General features: G+C 37.8%; 1 protein-coding gene across 8 annotated transcripts in view; it reads left to right on the top strand.

The window, feature by feature from the left end:
- DAAM1 (dishevelled associated activator of morphogenesis 1) overlaps positions 1–19,835 on the top strand; it is a 192,367-nt gene that overhangs the window by 94,534 nt on the left and 77,998 nt on the right. The window lies entirely within an intron of this gene.

The following is a 19,835-nucleotide window of genomic DNA, read 5'->3' as shown; positions in this document are numbered from 1 at the left end:
TTTATTCCTTCAGTTTTGCTTTGTTCTTATACTCCACAAATGAGTGAAATCATATGATATTTGTCTTTCTGCACCTGGGTTATTTCATTGAGCATAATACCCTCTAGCTCCATCCATGTTGTTGCAAATGGTAGGATTTGTTTTCTTCTTATGGCTGAGTAATATTCCACTGTGTATATGTACCACATCTTCTTTATCCATTCATCTACTGATGGACACTTTGGTTGCTTCCATATCTTGGCTATTATAAATAATACTGTGATAAACATAGGGGTGCATATGTCTTTTTTAATCTGGGGTCTTGTTTTCTTTGGGTAAATTCTTAGTAGTACAGTTCCTGGGTCAAATGGTATTTCCATTTTTAGTTTGTGGAGAAACCTCCATACTGCTTTCCACAATGGTTGAACTAATTTACATTCGCATCGGCAGTGTAGGAGGGTTCCTCTTTCTTCACATCCTCATCAGCATTTGTTGCTCCTAGTCTTTCTGATGTTGGCCATCCTAACTAGTGTGAGGTGATATCTCAGTGTGGTTTTAATTTACATTTTCCTGATAATTAGCCTTGTGGAGCATCTTTTCATGTGCCTGTTGGCCATCTCAATTTCTTCTTTGGTATCAGATCCACTGCCCATTTTTAATTGGGTTATTTGCTTTTTGAGACATTTGCTTTTTGAGGTGTTGAGGCATGTGATTTCTTTATATATTTTGAATGTTAACCCCTTTTTGGATATGTCATTTATGAATATGTTCTCCCATACTGTAGGATACCTTTTTGTTTCACTGATGGTGTCCTTTGCTGTACAGAAGCTTTTTAGCTTGATATAGAGCCATTTGTTCATTTTTGCTTTTGTTTTGCTTGCCCAAGGAGATGTGTTCAGGAAAAAATTGCTCATGTTTATACTCAAGAGATTTTTGCCTATGTTTTCTTCTAAGAGTTTTATGGTTTCATGACTTACATTCAGGTCTTTGATTAACTTATTTTTGTGTATGGAGTTAGACAATAATCCAGTTTCATTCTCTTAAATGTAGCTGTCCAGTCTGCCAACACCATTGTTGAAGAGGCTGTCATTTCCCCATTGTATATCCATGGCTCCTTTATCATATATTATTTGGCCATATATGCTTGGGCTTATATCTGGGCTCTCTATTATGTTCCATTGATCTATGGGTTTCTGCTTGTGCCAGTACCAAATTATGTTGATTACTGTGGCTTTGTAGTAGAGTTTGAAGTTGGGGAGCGTAATTCCCCCAGCTTTTTCTTCCTTCTCAGGATTGCTTTGGTTATTTGGGGTCTTTTTTAGTTCCATATGAATTTTAGAACTATTTGTTCCAATTCACTGAAGAATGAACTTGGTATTTTGATAGGGATTGCATGGAATCTGTAGATTGCTATAGGCAGGTCAGCCATTTTGACAATATTAATTCTTCCTATCCATGAGCACGAGATTATTTCCATTTATTGGTGTCTTTTTCATTTCTCTCATGACTGTCTTGTAGTTTTCAGGGTATAGGTCTTTCACCTCCTTGGTTAGGTTTATTCCTAGATATGTTATTCTTTGAGATGCAATTGTAAATGGAATTATTTTCCTGATTTCTCTTTCTGCTAGTTCATCATTAGTATATAGGAATGCAACAGATTTCTGTGTAGTAGTTTTGTATCCTTGAACTTTGCGGAATTCAGTTATTCTAATAGTTTTCGGGTGGATTCTTTAGGGTTTTTTTATGTACAATATCATGTCATCTGCAAACAGTGATAGCTTAACTTCTTCCTCACCAATCTGGGTGCCTTTTATTTCTTTGTGTTGTCTGATTGCTGTGGCTAGGACCTCCTGTGTTATGTTGAATAAAAGTGGGGAGAGTGGGCATCCTTTGTCTTGTTCCTGATCTTAAAGGAAAAACTTTCATCTTTTTGCTGTTAAGTATGATGTTGGCTGTGGGTTTGTCATATATGGGCTTTACTATATTGAGGTACTTGCCCTCTACCCATTTTGCTGAGAGTTTTTGTCATGAATGGATGTTGAATTTTGTCAAATGCTTTTTCAGCATCTGTGGAGGTGATCGTGTGATTTTGGTCCTTTTGTTGATGTGGTGGATGATGTTGACAGATTTTCAAATATTTTACCATCCTTGCATTCCTGGAATAAATCTTACTTGATCATGATGGGTGATCTTTTTGATGCATTTTTGAATTCGGTTTGTTAATATTCTGTTGAGAATTTTTGCATGTATGTTCACTGGGCATATTGGTCTGTAAATTTCTTTTTTTGTGGTGTCTTTGCCTGGTTTTGGTGTTAGAGTGATGCTGTACTCATAGAATGAGTTTGGAAGTATTCCCTCCTGTTCTACTTTCTGTAAAACTTTAAGGAGGTTGAGTATTAGATCTTCACTAAATGTTTGATAAAATTCAGTGGTAAAGCCGTCTGGTCCAGGACTTTTGTTCTTAGGTAGGTTTTTGATTACCAGTTCAATTTAATTGCTGGTAATTGGTCTCTTCAGATTTTGTTTCTTCCTGGGTCAGTCTTGGAAGGTTGTATTTTTCTAGAAATGTGTCCATTTCTTCGAGGTTACCAAGTTTGCTAGCACATAATTTTTCATAGCATTCTCTAATAATTCTTTGCATTTCTCTGGTGCCCGTAGTGAAATTTCCTTTCTTATTCCTAATTCTGTTTATGTGTGTAGACTCTCTTTTTTTGTTGATAAGTCTGGCTAGGTGTTTATCTATTTTGTTTATTTTCTCAAAGAACCAGCTCCTTGTTTCATTGATTTTTTTCTATTGTTTTATTTTTCTCAATTTTATTTATTTCTCCTCTGATCTTTATTATGTCCCTCCTTCTACTGACTTTGGGCCTCATTTGTTCTTCATTTTCTAGTTTCATTAATTGTGAGTTTAGACTGTTCATTTGGCGTTTTTCTTCTTTCCTGAGGTAAGCCTATACTGCAATATACTTTTCTCTTAGAACTGCCTTTGCTACATCCAGCAGGTTTTGGGTGTTGAGTTGTTTTCATATGTCTTTTTACATTGCTAAATCTCTGTCTTTATTTGGTCATTGATCCAGTGATTATTTAGGAGCATGTTGTTAAACCTCCATTTATTTTTGGACTATTTTGTTTTCTTTGCATAATTTATTTCTAGTTTCATACCTTTGTGGTCTGAGAAGCTGGTTGGCACAATTTCAGTCTTTTTGTGGCTTAGTATGTGATTTATTGTGGGAAATATTCCATGTGCACTTTAGAAGAATGTGTATCCTGCTGCTTTTGGGTGGACTGTTCTGTGGATGTCTGTTAGGTTCATCTGCTCTAATGCGTTGTTCAGTGCCTCTTGTCTCCTTACTTATTTTCTGTCTGGTTGATCTGTCCTTCAGAGTTAGTGGAGTGTTGAAGTCTCCTAAAATGAATGCATTGCTTTCTATTTCCCACCTTAATTCTGTTAGTATTTGTTTCACATATGTAGGTGCTCCTTTGTTGGGTGGATAGATATTTATAATGGTTATGTCCTCTTTTTGGACTGACCCCTTTATCATTATTCACTTTCAGTCTGTGTTCGTCTTTGGGATTGAAATGAGTCTCCTGTAGGCAGCATATAGATGGGTCTTGTTTTTTTTATATCCATTCAGTAATTCTGTGTCTTATTGCCTTTGCAGGCTTTAGATTTGTGGTTACCAAAAGTTCAAGGATAGCCTCTTTACCATCTAACAGTCTAACTTAACTCACTTATTACACTATTTCAAACACAATCTAAAGGTTCTTTTTTTCCCTTCTTTTTCTTCCTCCTCCACTCTTTATATATTATGTGTCCTATTCTGTATTATTTGTGTATCCCTTGACTGACTTTGTCAGTAGTTGATTTAATTTGCATTTGCTTAGTAATTAATTGGTCTAGTTCCTTTACTGTGGTTTTATTTTCTCTGGTGACAGCTATTTAGCCTTAGGAGCACTTCCATCTGTAGCAGTTCCTCCAAAATAAACTGTAGAGACAATTAGTGGGAGGTAAATTCCCTCAACTTTTGCTTATCTGGAAACTGTTCAATCCCTCCTTCAAATTTAAATGATAATCTTGCCATGTAGAGTATTCTTGGTTTGAGACCCTTCTGTTTCATTGCATTAAATATATCATGCCACTCCCTTTCTGGCCTGTAACGTTTCTTTTGAGAAGTCTGATGATAGCCTGATGGGTTTTCCTCTGTATGTGATCTTTTTTCTCTCTCTGGCTGCTTTTAATACTCTATCCTTTTCTTGATCTCTGCCATTTTAATTATTATATGTCTTGGTGTTGTCCTCCTTGGGTCCCTTGTGCTGGGAGATCTGTGCAGTTCCATGGCCCCATAGACTATTTCCTTTCCCAGATTGGGGAAGTTTTCAGCAATTATTTTCTTAAAGAGACTTTCTATCCCTTTTTCTCTATTCTTCTTCTTGTACCCCTATAATGCAAATATAGTTCCATTGGGATTGCTCGCACAGTTCTCTTATTCTTCTTTCACTCCTAGAGTTATTTTTTCTCTCTGTTCCTCAGTTTCTTTTTATTCCTGTTCTGTAATTTATAGTTCATTTACCGTCTCCTCTACCTTATCTAATCTCTTTTTAAATCCCTCCATTGTATGTTTCTTTTTGGATACTATGTTTTTCAAAGTTTCTGTCTCTTTCTTGAAGTCCTCCCTCAGGTCTTAAATATTTTTCTGTAGCTCCATGAGCATGTTTATGATTTTTACTTCTAAATCTTTATCAGGAAGATTAGTGATTTCAGTTTCATTTTGCCCTCTTTCTGGTGTTTGTGGGATTTGGGTTTGTACCCATTTCTTTTGCCATTTCATATTTGTATTGATTACTCTGGAATAATAACTTGTAGATGACACCCTCTAGTGCCCATAAGCTCACTCTCTAGAGCTGCCCAGCCCCTGGAGTGATGGTGGGGGTCACAGGCAAGTGACACTGGTACCTGCCAGGAGGAAAGAGCTCTTTTGTTCTTCCCTGCTGCAGTGCCTACCTTCATTGCCAGGGCAGAGCCTCTGCATCACACTGCTATAGCTGCCATAGGTTGAGTCACCCTCTGGCTGGCCTGACGTAATGGTGGGGCAGCAGGTTTGCAAACTGTTGCCAGCCAGGCAGAAGGAATGGCAGTCTGCCTATCACACTGTGTGTGTGTGTGGGGGGGGGGTGCCTCAGCACTGCATTTCCAGCCAAGGGGATGGAGCACCTAAAGCTCCTGAAAGTTCCCAGTCTGCTGGGCTGAGTGTGCTGCGATGATTTTATACCTGACCTGTCTCCTGAGCAACAAGCTTGTGTAATTCTTCCCCTTTAGCAGCCCTTCTCACTATTAGGAAGTCTTTCAAATTGCTCGCCTTTCTTTTCTCCTGGAGCAGCCTGTTGTGGGTTCCTATTCTCCACAAGCAGCTGGCATCTCAGTTTGTCCAAGTATTCTGCCTGTCTTTGCCTTCCAACCCCACTAATCTCCAGAGCATCGTGTAATATGGGTTCATACTTCCAGAGCAGATCTCCAGGGCTTTGTGTTCAGCAGTCCTAAGCTTCCACCCTCTCCGCACTCCATTTCTCTTCCTCCCACTGGTCAGCCAGAGTGGGGGAAGGGCTTGGCTTTGCTGGTTTACTCTTTTCTGTGATGTCTTCTCTTTTCCCCAGATGTAGACAGTCTATTGCAGTCTTCTTTCTGGTTGTTCTTTCAGGATTCATTGTATTTGCTGTATTTTCCTATTATATGTGGTTTTTGGAGGAGGTTTCTGTCTCACTTCTCATGGCACCATCTTTAAGCCTCTCTGTCCAGTTTCACCATATTTTTGCCAATATTTGTTATTATTTACTCCCTACTGCTCTATAGCTCCTGGAGAACTGAGGACCTATAACAGGATTTTTTATTTTGTTCTGTTTTTGTGAGTTGCCAAGTGGGATATAGTCTTCCTGCTAATAATTTTTATGTGATTTGGGATATTTAAAATTAAAATAGTAACTTGAGAGTTTGTATAATCTCTTCTAACCATATTTGATGCCATTTTGAGCATCATTCCTTTTTTCTTGCATTACCTCCCCTACCTTCCCCTCAACTCCTGCTTTCTCCTCTGCCTCAGCTGCAAGTCAAGAACATAACTAATGGGAAACTCAGCACTATTCCCATGAAATTAGATTCAGCTATAGTCTTCTTTTCTACAGGCCTTTAAAGGTCTTAGAATACTCCACCAACCTATTTGAAGAGTTCTAGGCATGATGACTCTCTAAGTTGTCCTTATTCCACTAACTTTTCCATCTCAACATTAGCAATTGAAGATTTCCTTTGAGATGAACAGAAGAAAGTGTCATTAATTGACTGCTGAATTCTTCTGGGATATGTGGTTATGTGGTAAGTGCCCACCTTGTGCTCTGAGTTAACTGGTGAGCAAAAAAACCATGGTCCCTAGTGACCTTGTGGGGCTGAAGGTCTGCCAGGGAAACAGACAAGTAAGCATGCAATGTTATCTAAGTGACCAAGGACATGAGAGGGGCTGCTCCAGCAGACATTTTGTCAGGAAAGAATGTATATTCCCCTTTTTTCATGAGGAGGAAGTTCCACTCAAAGATTCTGTTTCTATCATGCTTAGCTCTGTAGCCCAGGAGTAACATTCCCAGCTTCTCTTCTAACTCCTCTTTGGCATATGCATAGTTCAGTCCTTCTCCCTTTCTCTGCAAACCAACCTGCTCTCAGAAAACACATTCTGTGATGCTTGGTGCTATAAATTTCATAGGAAGGAACCCCCATGAGGAGTTCTACAGTTGTCCAGCTGTCCCTATGACTGGTTGGTTTAAGTGTCTAATTCAGCACTGAAATCTTCAGCAAGCCCACTTATCTTGAACCCAAATTTCATGAGTAAAAAGGAAGGTATTTTGAATTCCATTTGCTTTATTCCTTAGCTTAGCTTTCAGTAAATTCTAAGCATGCTATTTGCTGGCTCCTACCCCCAAACCTCACAGATATCTAACCTAGTATGGAAGGATCTTGGAAGGCTTCCTGCAGGAAGTGACATTTGATGTAAGATATGAAAAACCAGAAGTAATATCCAGACAAAGAGGAGAGAAAAGAGTGTTATAGACCGTGAAAACAGCATGCATAGGACTGGGAAGTGAGAGAGAAAGTGTGGATGGCTCAAGGAACTAAAAGTTCATTGTAGATGGAACATTAAATAGAAGGCTGGGAGGATTGGGGGTTCTAAGAAACAAACCTAGAAAAGGGGTGGGGATGGTTGCATTGCTGATTAATTATGTATCTCAGATTCGTATTTGAACCAGAGGAAAGTACCTCTGCTTTCTTATAGTATAAGAACCAAATATACCAAAGTATATCAAAATAATTTGCTATTGGGTTGCATGTACAAAAATAACCATTGCTCTTTGCAGCTACTATGAAGTGTAGAAGGTGTCATGTCTCTGGGTAGATTCTGAGTATGTTTTCATTTGAGTCCAATTGTTGAAGTGACTTGCCTCCTCTGGAGACTTTAATTTTGAAATAGAAAGGAAAGAGAGACTTCCTAGAAGCCCCCTCCACTTTTCTATCCAGGGCAAAGACTCCTATATATTGCCAGGAGTTGATGAACTAAGGTTTTCCTACAAAATATTTCATAGCAACAGTGATACTGGAATTGGTATCTCCTTAGAGACCATCAACAATCTTGCCTTGTGAAAAATGCAAAATGTCCATCTGCTTTTTCTGGTGAGATTTTAGGTGAGAAACCAGGTTTAAGACAAGTCTGGTTATTGTTTCTGAAGTGTATTGTACTAAATCTCACCTCTTAGATTACACATGTTGTGTGTATATTTGGAACCATTTTCATAGACTTTTGGAAGGTAATTTTCATTTCTGAACTAGTGTGAATTTAGAGCTAATATGCAGTATGAGTAGGGACCCAAGTTTTCCTAAGCCTGAAATGTTACTTTTTGTTTTCTGGTTATCTGCTTTCTTCAAATCCAGTGCTTAGTCTTCCATTTATTTGGCCAATGAGTCTAATGTTTTGGGATAATTTAGAGTCTGGTGTCTTCCAGGAAATGTGACATATTTTAAAGAAACCTATTAAGAAATTCATTACTGATCAGTAAACTATGATTTATACTATTGCAAATTGTCACTGAAAGTTAAAATCTTAGTGGGGAAGGTAGTGATGATAGAAACCATAGAATGATGGGAATATTTATATCTTCATAAATATAATTACTTACTATAGGTCAGTTTTATTATTTTTAAGTACTGAGGACATTCTCAAAATTAGTAACCAGCTTAGAATTTAAGAAATGAGGATAGCAGGAATGAGAGAATTTAGCTGATGTGTCAGGGTTAAATGAATGCACGGTGAAAGTAAGCTGAACGAAATGAATTCACTTGGGAGCTTACAGAGTAATCTCTTCATTTTTCAATATGTTCTGAAATCACTTTGGTATGAAAGAAGCTACAAGAATCCAACTTAGTCTTACAGATTTCCCAGTGTACAAATTTTGTTTTCTTACTAGCCCTGTGAATTGCTACCCATAGTCTCAGGCTGTCATCAGTTTCTTTTATTACTAGGGCTATTTTAAGTTCTCTTTAATAATAACATGCTTCCATTATCACCAGAATCGAAATGTTTCAACACTTCTTATCTCTTTGTTTTAAAATTCACCTTTTACACTAAGACCAGGACTAAGAATAGAAAGTTTTTTACAGGAGCTCTTCAGTTCCCTGTCTCCAAGAAAGGTGAAAAAATTGGTTAGCAAGAATGTTTAATTTTAAACTAACTGAATAAAAAGAAAACTGATTATAAGGAGTCATAGTTTTAATCTATTGTTTCTTAGAGTGTAAAGGATTGCTCAATAATTAAGCAGAGGAAATCAGACTATATAAAGACTTCAAAGAAATACCTAAAATAGTCTTATAGTGTTGAGTTGTCTGGAAGCCAAAACTCAGAATCTAATGAAGTATTGATATTAAAATTGTTCTATTTCCATGAAGTTGGAAATTCTTTTCATTTGACAAACCTATAAAGGTCAAAAGAGAAAATTCTGTGTAGCCAAATAGCATGACTTGTTGACAAGAAAATACTGAGTAGTTTGTCCCTTGACTAGCATTTTTGGCTAAATCAACTTGAGTTCATAGAAAAATGTTTAGTATGAAAATATGCAATACATCACAGAGGGTAGAAACAATGTAGATGTGGGCTTAAATGTGTTTAGTGCTAAAATTCCTAGATAGTAGGTGTGAACTACTGCCCATGTACAGTCAATTTAACAAAATTCTCCCAAACCCAGAACTTTATAAACCAATTATTTTGGCCCTGAAAACAACTGATGGTTTGTGATATAAGGTGATGTTGATATAGGTGGTTTTACTTTTTTATATCTGTTTATTTTTTAATAGAACACTATAGTCATTCTAATAACCCAGGTAGGGTTGGCCACAGATCTTCATCCCAGTAGTCAATAAAAATGTCTTTGTTTTGGTTGAGGTCCTGTCTGCTCAGAGACAGTAAGATAGTCAACCTGGCTTCGTAAGTTTCCTTCTTGTCTTCTGATTCACTAAAGAAATCTTGTAAAGCCAAAAGTGAAACCACAAAACTATTTTATTCCTTCTAGTCCTAAATTTATATTTTATCAGTCAAAGATCATAACAAATACCTTTTTTCATAGGCAGATAAATTTAGATTTTGACTTGAGTTAGATACTTTGTTCCAATCAAAGGATGCTTTTTTATTTAGATTATGGGGACTGAAATGGGAAGTATGGAGAGGTGGAGAAAAGAAACATGAAAACTTTTCTTTTTTAAATACAAATACTGCAAAGCCATCTCTGAACTAATGTTATTGAGAACATGGTTATTAGTCCCTTTGGCCTTGTTGATTTTCATTACTATGAATCCTAAAGAGACTCTGAGCAGTATGAACCTATTTAGCTTTGGCTACAATTTAAAATCTGATTATTTAACTTAATCCTTAGGCTACTGTGTACAAATTACACAAAGTCACCATGCTGTACTGACTTGCAAACTCTCTGCAAGTCTCCATATAAACCAGTACAGGTTTTAAAAGACTGGGAGAATAATTTGATCCCCATAAGTAATGTGGTTTAGGTAAACTTTCGAGTGTAATTTTGAAAATGTGTTTTAATAATGGTTAGAACAATCTGGTAGCTTGTACAAATATCTGCACACAAGAATATATATAGATGTACTGGGAATCATTTAAACACCATTCACTCTCACAAAACATATATTACATGGCCTGTGGGAGGAGGTAAGTGCCCAATATGTGGATGTGATATTTCAGTTGTAAACTGTCCTGGAATACTTTCATCTGTTGTGTTTAGAATCCTCCTCTCCTTGACCTTCAATTCCCAGATTTCCTCTGAAATTTCTGTTTCTTGATGCATGTTATAGAAGCTCAGTACATTTTTTGGTTATAATTTTCTGGTTCATGGATGAAAACTATTTTGCTCATTTGTTTGTTTTTGAAAACCAGATCCCTAAAAAACTTCAATTTTTTCTTGTTCAATTTTAAATGAATCCACTGGAAACATCCTATAGCTGCCAGGTGTTTATTTCATTACACAATGTAATATTTAAGAACTAAACTAAATCGAATGCCTGAAAGCTCTCTTACTGTGTGTGTGTGTGTGTGTGTAGATTGCTTTCAGGAAAGATGGGCGTTTCATGGACATAGAAGAAAAAGTGAGCAAGTTGTTTGCCATCTTTAAACAGTCAGTTTGAGTTTATTCCTGTATGGACATTCATTATGTTAAATTTACTAAGACAGCTACCTTTGCACCTTCAGAGAGTGAAGTGACACACAGGCAAAATATCTGGCTTTTCCATCCTCAGCAATCTCAGGGCTTAGAACAGTGCGTGGCCTAGAGTAAGGTGCTCAGTAAATGCTGGTGGCCTGGATGAATAACTGAATCCTGAAGGAAAGCACATGAGATGCTCCGTAAGTATTTGAGTAAATTTATGCATGTGTATGTGCATAAATTACTGACTGCTAAGTCCTACAGCAGCTGGCTTTGTGTTTTGAATTATTCTTGAGGTAGTAGCAATAGATGTGGGCTGATCCCTGACTTCCTGCACACCATCCATCTGTTGTCATTCTCATTCTCCTCTTCTTTGTTTGATGTCAGTTACATGCCAGAGTGGCTGGCATGCAGGATAGAAGATTAAAAGAACAAGGGAGATAATGTTTTAAGAAATACATTCTGTCCTTACCAGTATATATATGCCAGTATATATACTGTTATACTTGGGAGTATAGAGACTTACTCTATACCATATTTTACATGGTAAAGTAAACAGCTGCAATGTGGGAAGACACCTCATGCTCTAGATATCTCTTGACCCGATTGAAACTTTAAAGTGTCAGCTGAGCTGCCAAACAAGTCACTGGAGGGCATGCTGAGCAGGTGTGGGAGGGGCCTGGGCTGGCAAGAGCAATGCTGGTATCATTGAGGAAGGGGGACATGTGTGGAAATTGGCTCACAGTTGCCCACAGGGCCTTAGAGTGCCTTTCTCATCTGTCATGTTACAGCTTGTTCTGTGTCCCAGGAGACAAAGTCCCTCCATTTAGTTAGGAAAACACTTCTTAGAAATTCTCTCAATTAAGTCTTGTCAAAGAAGTTGTTCTAGATTATAGGTGTAAGAACTGGAAATTTGGTTGGTTGAATGGGTATTGGGAGATGGTTTTAACATGTATTTAGAACAGTTATTTTAGATTACTAGAAAACTGGTGGTGTACACCAGTTAAAAGTTAAAGTTACTCTAATGAGTTTCTAGTTGAAATAGCACAAAGAAGCTAAATAAGAACCTACAGGTTTAGCAGAAGACTTCGTCTAGCAAGCCAGATATAGGTTGCCTTGCCTACTATTAAAGCACAAAACACTGAACCATTGGAAGTAAGAAACTAAAAATTATTTCTATTAGTCAGCCTTTGCTTGTGGGATCTCACTTCTTGTTTTTATGTGGGGGATGAAAACATGTATATCAGAGAACATTACTATGTAGGTGGTGGTGAATCATCTCGTGGTGGATCATGTAATGACTAAGAATGTTGGCAGAAATCTTACCAACTGAAGACTTTCAGTTTGTTCTCTTTGTGTACACATCCCTTTTGGGATTTAAAGTACCTTGTTGTTTTCCATTTATATCTTTCCTGACTGGTTAGGGAGCAGGTAATAATTCACTGAATGTACCTCTACTTAAACCAACAAAAGTCTTATCTAACTTTTCGGATTTCAAACCTTCACTATGATAATAAAATACTGTTTTCAGAGTCATTGTAGTTAAATGTTAAGGGCTGAACTGGCAATTCATGACTCCTGGCTGTGATGTTCATTTGCTGTGGTGAGGATGAACGTTTATAGATATAATGAATTTTCTTAGCCTAATAGTAATTTCCTTGATACATTTATGAAAGTGTGATTTTTTTTTTTTTTGCTGTTGAAGTATCACCTTCAGTCCCCCATCTGCCTTGTCTGGCATTTTCCCCATAAAGTTGTACTTATCATTATGTCATATGACTTAAGACCAGGTCACTTGTCCCTCTGATGGTTTGACTTATTTCTGGTAGTGTTGAGTTGTGGGATGGGAGGAGAAGGTTAATGACAGAGTGTGTTTAATCCAGAGAAGGCACTGCCAAGTGCTGGGTGTCTGAGGTGAAGCTGAGGGTTGCTGCCTGCTGGGCACGTGGGAAACCTTTGTTGGGTGGGGTTAGGAAGGGTGAGTTAGGCCTGCTTGCTGTGGGCAAATATGGAAGTATGTCATTTGAAGGAGAAAAGTTAGCCTTGTCTGAGTAATAATATGATTAGAAATTCTGTCAGCTTCATACATGGAGTCAGATGGACAGTTACCTCCTTAAGAACCTATTTAAAAGCAAAACAAAAAACCAAACCAACCAACCGAAAACCACACAAAGCAATGAGCTGATTGACAGGCGCCCCCCAAAGCCTGTCTTAGCTTTTCTCTCTCCTCATCTTTATTCTCCATTCCATACAACACAGATCACAGGTCTGCTACTCACATGTTAGTAAATATGTATTAGTGTGTATGTGAAGAGTTAGCTGAACTCATTAGAAAGAGAAATACTAAATTCCTTAGAAATTTCTCTTGTTAGCCAGAAACTAACTTTGTTGGCTTACTGAAATTTATTGATTTGGTAGATTTTCAAAGAATAAATGCTTTGAATATTGCTTTGGAGGTTTTTATAAATAACCCCATATTTCAATTTATCTCAATGTCTGAAAAGAGCTTTTCCAACTCATTCAAGACCTTTATTGCACATTATATCAAAATTCCTTCCCTTGCTTTATCTAGCACATCAATCCCTTTCCTTAGATTTATGTGTACCATGCCAATTGTTTTCTGATTTATGTTAGACTTATCTGTAGAGCTGCCTGCTTACTTTAGAGCATAGGACTGCTAAGATTTCTTTGTACAGAATATTCTAGAAGTGGGCCTTAACAATATGCTTTGTTAGGTGTGAAGACTAGAATTTCAGTTCCCAGAGCTGGGCTTCCTTCAAAGATTCTTTTTTCTTAATAAAAAACATGATTTGTACCTTTTCTCCAATATATTATAAATATATAAAAACACATCTTATAAGGGTATAAAAATATAATTTCTGGCTTCTTCAAGAAGAAAAGCCTTTAGGGTTTTGTTTGTTGGTTTCAGCTTTTAAGAATCTTGGAACTTTCTGTGGAAAGGAAGGTTGCTTGGTACAAATGTTTCTCCTTTTATCACTCACTAAATCATTTTCCTTTAAATAACTTTTAAAACTCTGTCCAAAAAAGGAATACTATAAAAAAAAAAAAGAGAGAGAGAACACAACCGATGAAACAAACTAGACCATCCAAGTCTAATGTGTAGGAACAGGAATTAAATTTGCTCTGTTCATCTTTGCAGCAATTCGCAGTCCCAAAACCACATCTGACAGCATGATTACAAAAAAAAAAAAAAGACAGTGGTCTACAAGCAACGAGGATGCTTCCGGGGTTGGGTAATTACATTTGATAACTTTTGTGGAAAACTCAGCTATTAACTCACAAAGGAGCCAGTACTCAAATGAGTGCCACAGCCGGGGGGAAAACCTAATGCAGAAGATGTTCTTTAGAATTTATCATTAATATTAACATACCATTTAATTTGCTATTAAGGGAACTTGGGAATAACATTGCTTATCTCTTGGCCTAAATGGAATGCATACAATAGAATCTATGTAATTTTCTAGGAAAGGATAAGGATATTTCATGGACATGATCTTTGGTTTCAAACAAAAGTTGTGTCTGAAATTGTGACATATCCCAGACTGAGCTACTTACTCTCAAAGCATCCACATTTTTTCTTGCCGCCCTCTTCATACATTTCCTTCCAATTGGTTACTCTTCTAAGCCAACTCTTCAGTTTATCTAATGTTCAACTAGAAATTTCTTTCCTTACTACATACACAAGGCTATGTACTTCTCTCTACTCTGAACTTCTGTTTTCTTACTGCTCAAAAAACAAAACTTGTTTAGATTTTTGAAGCAGCTTTATTGAGATATAATTTATGTACCATAGAATACGTAAGTGTGCAGTTCAATGAGTTTTAGTAAATTCATGCAGGTGTACAGCCATCGCTACAGTCTAGCTTGAGAACATTTCCATTACCCTGCCCACCTGGAGTCAGTCCCTGCTCCTGTGTCCAGCCCCATGTAACCACTGATGTGCTTTCTGCCTCTTATCAATGCACTTTTTCTAAAAAATTCATGTAAAGAGATATAATCTGAGATATAGTGATCCTAATTGCTGTGTTTTCCATGATTGCTTTTTTAAATATTTGAATTAAGTATCAAAATGAAAAATCTCCTGTAATATTATTTTGAAGTAATAGCAGAACTTGAAGTAATTAATGTTCAAGATGATTTTCAGATGAGTCTGTATTCCATTCTTTTTCTTCCTCCTATTAACTGTTTTCATTCTGCTCCTCCAGCAGTATATCTAAACAAGTGCAGAGGAAGGGAGAAGGCAAAAGCAATCCAGTCACTTTGTGATTAAAGACAGACCCCCTGGAATGGTGTCTATGCGATGGAGAACGGATTCAAACATAGAAACTAAAACTAAAACTAGACAGCTTCCATAAGAAGCCACAGGATACTTTTTTGACTGCAAGTTGCAAACATTTCTTAGAGAAGATAAAAAAGTACTAACTCTAAAAGAGGAAATATTAATAATTTAGACTTCATTAAAGTCAAAACAGTGATCAAAATATATTGTTAACAAAATGAGAAGGTGAGCCACAGGCTAGGAGAAACAGTCTCAAAATATACCTCTGACAAAGGACATGTTTCTAGACTATATAAAGAATGTCTTTAATTCAATAATAATGCAGCTCAATTTAAATGGGTAAAATATTTGAATAGATACTTCACAAAAGAATACGTCTGAATGACCAATAAATAGGTGAAAAGGTATATTCAGCACTTGTTGTCATCAAGAAAACACAAACTAAATTAAAACTACATTGAGATAACATTTCACATAAATTAGATGGCTCAAGTTAAAAAGGCGTAGCACCACATCTGTGAGAACATGGAGTAACATGAGCTACCATATATTGCTAATGGAAGAGTAAAATGATATAACCAGTGTCTAAAGTGTAAAGTGTTACAACCACTTCAGTGTATACCTTTCCCAAACTTAAAATTGTGTACTTAAGATCCGTGAGTTTCACTGTGTATGTACATTTTACAGCCAAAAAGAAAATAGAAAGGATGGGTTTTAATCTGTGAAATGCGTTGATCATCATTGTACCCTACAGTAGTCCTCTCCTTTCCTCCTCTCTCTTCTCCTTCCTGCCCAACTTCTCCACCTACCCTCAAGTTACTTTTTTATTTTTTTTGGAATCCAACTGTGTCAGATATTGTTTTGGGGACAACACTTAATTTGGCAGTTAATACACAGATGAACAGAACAAATTTAGTTCCTGCCCTGTGGGAATGAGTCCAGAATGGGAGTCAGTCATGCCAGTAACCTAACAGCAGCCATGTGGTAAGTGCTGTAAGGGTGAGAGAGCACAGAGCAAGCTACCCACCCTAGGAAAGTCAGGATATGCTGCTGCCTGAAGGGAATCACCAATGCCTTGTAAAAGCTTAGATGAGTAGAATTGATCCTTAGATTCGTGGGAAGGGCTCTCTGGGAAAACAGAACAGCATGTGCAAAGTTTCACTAGTGGACAACCTGTGATCAAAAGTGCTAGAAGGTGGTTGGAGGGCGAGGAGGTGAAGTGGGGCAAGTCAGTAAAGGCCATATCATGAAGGGCCTCTACCTACCAGGTAGCTGAACTGAGCTCTGCTTCCTGTGTAAGGGATTTGGACTTTATCCTGAAAAGAAAGAGAACTGTTGAAGCCTTCTATCATTGTCTTCCCAGTTAGATTCTAAATTCAGGGAAATCAGGGTCTGTTATTCATCTTTGTACTCTTTATAATGTCTGGCCATGGTCCTGGAATGGGTAGGACAGCGAGTAGGTGTTGACTGATCACTAAAGCCGTGATAGTCTCTTAGAGTCTTGCATGTGTGGTTCAGCCGTATTACAAAAATGAGTCAGAACAGAGATACTTTTGGAATGGAGGGGTGGGGGTCCACTACATTCTGGGCTTTGTGCCTAGGCACTCCCAGGTATAATCTGATTTAATCTATGTCATTCTCCTTGCTCAGATCTGCCAGTGACCTCTGGCTGCTGGTAGGAGAAAAACCGAAGTTCATAGTGTCCTTCAAGGTTGCTGTTCACTGTGTGTAGTGCTTTTTTCCTACTTAATTCTGTTTATTCTCTCAGCTCTCACTTGCTGGGATGGCCTTCATTGTCCCACAACAAGTGGGCTCTCAGAGCTCAGCTTCCTGTGTGGTCATCCTCAGTTCATGTGATTATTTTATTTCCTTTCTACCCTCTCAAGAATATGAGCTCTGTGATACGTTTTTATCCCTTGCACTTAGCACAATGCCTGGCATTTAGTAGACACTTAAAAAAATTTTTTTTAGTTGCACAAATGAATCCTTGAGAACGCTTTATCAGATATATATTACCACTCCTGTTTTTAGGTGAAGAAAGTCAGTTATCTAAGATTGTATAACCCATAAGGGTCAGACCTGGAACTCAGGGGTGTCTGACAACAAAATCCTCTTTCTGCCAATGGACACTGAGTCAACAGTGAGTGCAGCACTTGGATGCATTTTCAGAGTCACACCAGTGTCATGATTTTACCTTGTTGAATGATCAACAGAATGGATAATCTGCTGGCTAAGGATGTGGGTTCTGTAACCAGACAGTAGACTCAGGTTCCTCCTCCACCATTTATTTATTAGCTCTGTTACCTTGAGCAAGTTATTTAATCTCTCTGTGATTCAGTTTCCTGGAAAATGGGGTAACATTACTCATTTTATAGGATTGCTGTGAAGATAAACTAAGTCAATTCATATAAAACACTAGTAGCACACAGAAAATACTCAATAATTTTTAGCTGTTACTGTTTTCTTTATCTATTTTTTCTTTCCTTTCTTCTTACTGTACTTCCAAACTGTATACAGAGACCCAATGACAATTTAAATTCTTTTTTATTTCATGGAAATTCTCTTCTTACATGAAGCCATCTGCCTCTAAGTCTTAGTTCAATTGTATTTTCTCAATTCAAAATTGAGAAATGTTGTGTCTCAGCAGAAGCAGAAGTTTTCTACCTCTTAACAGCAAAGTATGGTAATATTAATACTCTTTGCTGTGAATTTCTAGGTTTTAGGATTCACAGTTTTCCTCACACCTCTGCTCAGTTAATAAAAACACAGTGCTACTATAGTATAGTAAAGGATGCTATGTTAATAGTGCAGTAGTACTGCTCTCCCTTATAAATCACAAACCTTTTCTGCAAACTAAGCACCATATTATCAAGCTGTTACGATAACTGATCTGACCTGCTCAAAAAACCCTAATTGTTGGGAAGTGATTTATGTCACCATTATTTTCCCCATTCATCAATAGGTGAAAGCATGTGTGACTTACAGGAAATTAAAACAGGAAGACAGGAAGAAAAATAATTACTTCACATATATATACTTGCATGCCAAAATTTTGACATTTTTAGCATGTCCCCTCATAATGTAGTTTTCTGTAAACATCTTTTGTTTCTTAGGTTCATTGTTGAAATTCGTAACTAGTTTCTTGTGGTTCGGATGTCATAGTGTGTGGGTGTGTGTTTCATTGACTTAACCTTGCTCTTAAAAGAAAATGACACTTGATTTGTGTTTAAATGACAAGAGAAATAACAATAGTATAGTTTACCCCCTCCCCCGACCACCTCCCCATACCAAGCATTACTACGTACTTAGTTGATACTGCTAATCTTCACAACCGCCTCGCAAGAGAAATGATGTCCTATCCTGGAGAAAAGGAAGTAGAGGCCTTATGAGATTAAGAATTTCCCTGGGAAGCTAGCACGAATCAGTCCCTGAGTGGCTCAGCCCTGGAGGTTGGGCATAAGAGGACAGTCAGAAGCAAGTCTTGCAAAGGAAGTTGGGGTTATAAATGGAAGACCTCAAAAGCAGGCTGAGGAATGTATAATTTTGTAGGCAATGTAGAATTAATAAAGTTTTTTGTACTGGGAGCTGAAAATGGCACAAGTGCTCTATTTTTAACGCTGTGGTTTTAAAGTGTGGTCCCTGGACCAGCAGCTTTGGCAACACTTGGAAACTTAGAAACCCAAACCCATGCGCTTCCTCTTGTGAGCTCAGTCAGAAGTGCTGGGTTGCCCTGTGATTGCAGGAGCCCTCCAGGTGATTCGAGCGCCCATCCAGGTCTGAGAACCACTGCCTCAACTAATTATGGCTGAGCTGCAGGAAGGATTGGAAGGATAAGAAGAGCAATGGGAGGCGATTGCTGGAAGCCAAGCGGGAGGTTATTAGGGCATAAGTTCAGGTGGTTTCGCTGAGAATGAGACAAAGGGAAAATCATGAGACTTTTCAAGAAAAAAAAAAAGGACTTGGCTAAATGGAGGTAGGAGTGTAAGATGTAAAGCCAGTGTCCATGAGTGGGAGAATTGCAAATATACAGCAAAGTCCTTCAGAGAGGAAGCTTGTTTATACTCCCTAGGGATCTAAACCTTACTGTGCCTTAATTTATAGCATCTTTATACATGTCTTACACCCACCAATCCTCCACCCTCAACTGGATAATTTTAACTATAGGAATAAAAATGTATCAGACATTCAAACCAATAATAATACCGACCTAGTTATTAAATGCCAAGAACTTTTCTCTAAACACTTTATATTCATTAATCCCATTGTTGTTATTCACTATTATGGATGTTTGTAAATTGCCTTCCCTTTATGTTCAATCTAAGCTTCACACCACCGTAAACTTAGTGATTCCAGACACTGATCTGAGAGGCTGAGTCTGGGTTCTGGAGGCAGACGGCTCTGGGCTAAAAACCCAGCCCCAGGATTTACCAGGCCTGTGGTCTTGAGCAAGTCACTTACCCAATCTCCCACCCAAATTTCCCCCAGCTGTATTGCAACAGGGGTAATTTTTACAGCGAGGATGTAATAATGAGAGGGACTCAGGCTTGTTGTGGGAACGAGATGAGAACATGGCTGCATGATGCTTGGCACATAAACCTCTGTTAGTGAAGTTTATGGCTCTGAGGATGCCACTCCTTTGCTCAGAACCTTCGCTGCTCTCCTTGGTCAAGAGAATTAATTCATTAGTTTAACATTAAAGACTTCCCACAAACAGGTCACTCGCTACCTCTCAAACCTTTTACATGCTGATTGCATAATCCCAGTGCTTCAGTGAGCTAGTCTGTGTCCCCCAAACATGCCAGCCTTTGGTTCT

This window comes from Manis pentadactyla, chromosome 11 (genome assembly GCF_030020395.1).
Source record: "Manis pentadactyla isolate mManPen7 chromosome 11, mManPen7.hap1, whole genome shotgun sequence".
Lineage (NCBI taxonomy): Eukaryota > Metazoa > Chordata > Mammalia > Pholidota > Manidae > Manis > Manis pentadactyla.
The sequence above is the reverse complement of the archived record's forward strand: the minus strand, read 5'-3'. Positions and strand labels throughout refer to the sequence as shown.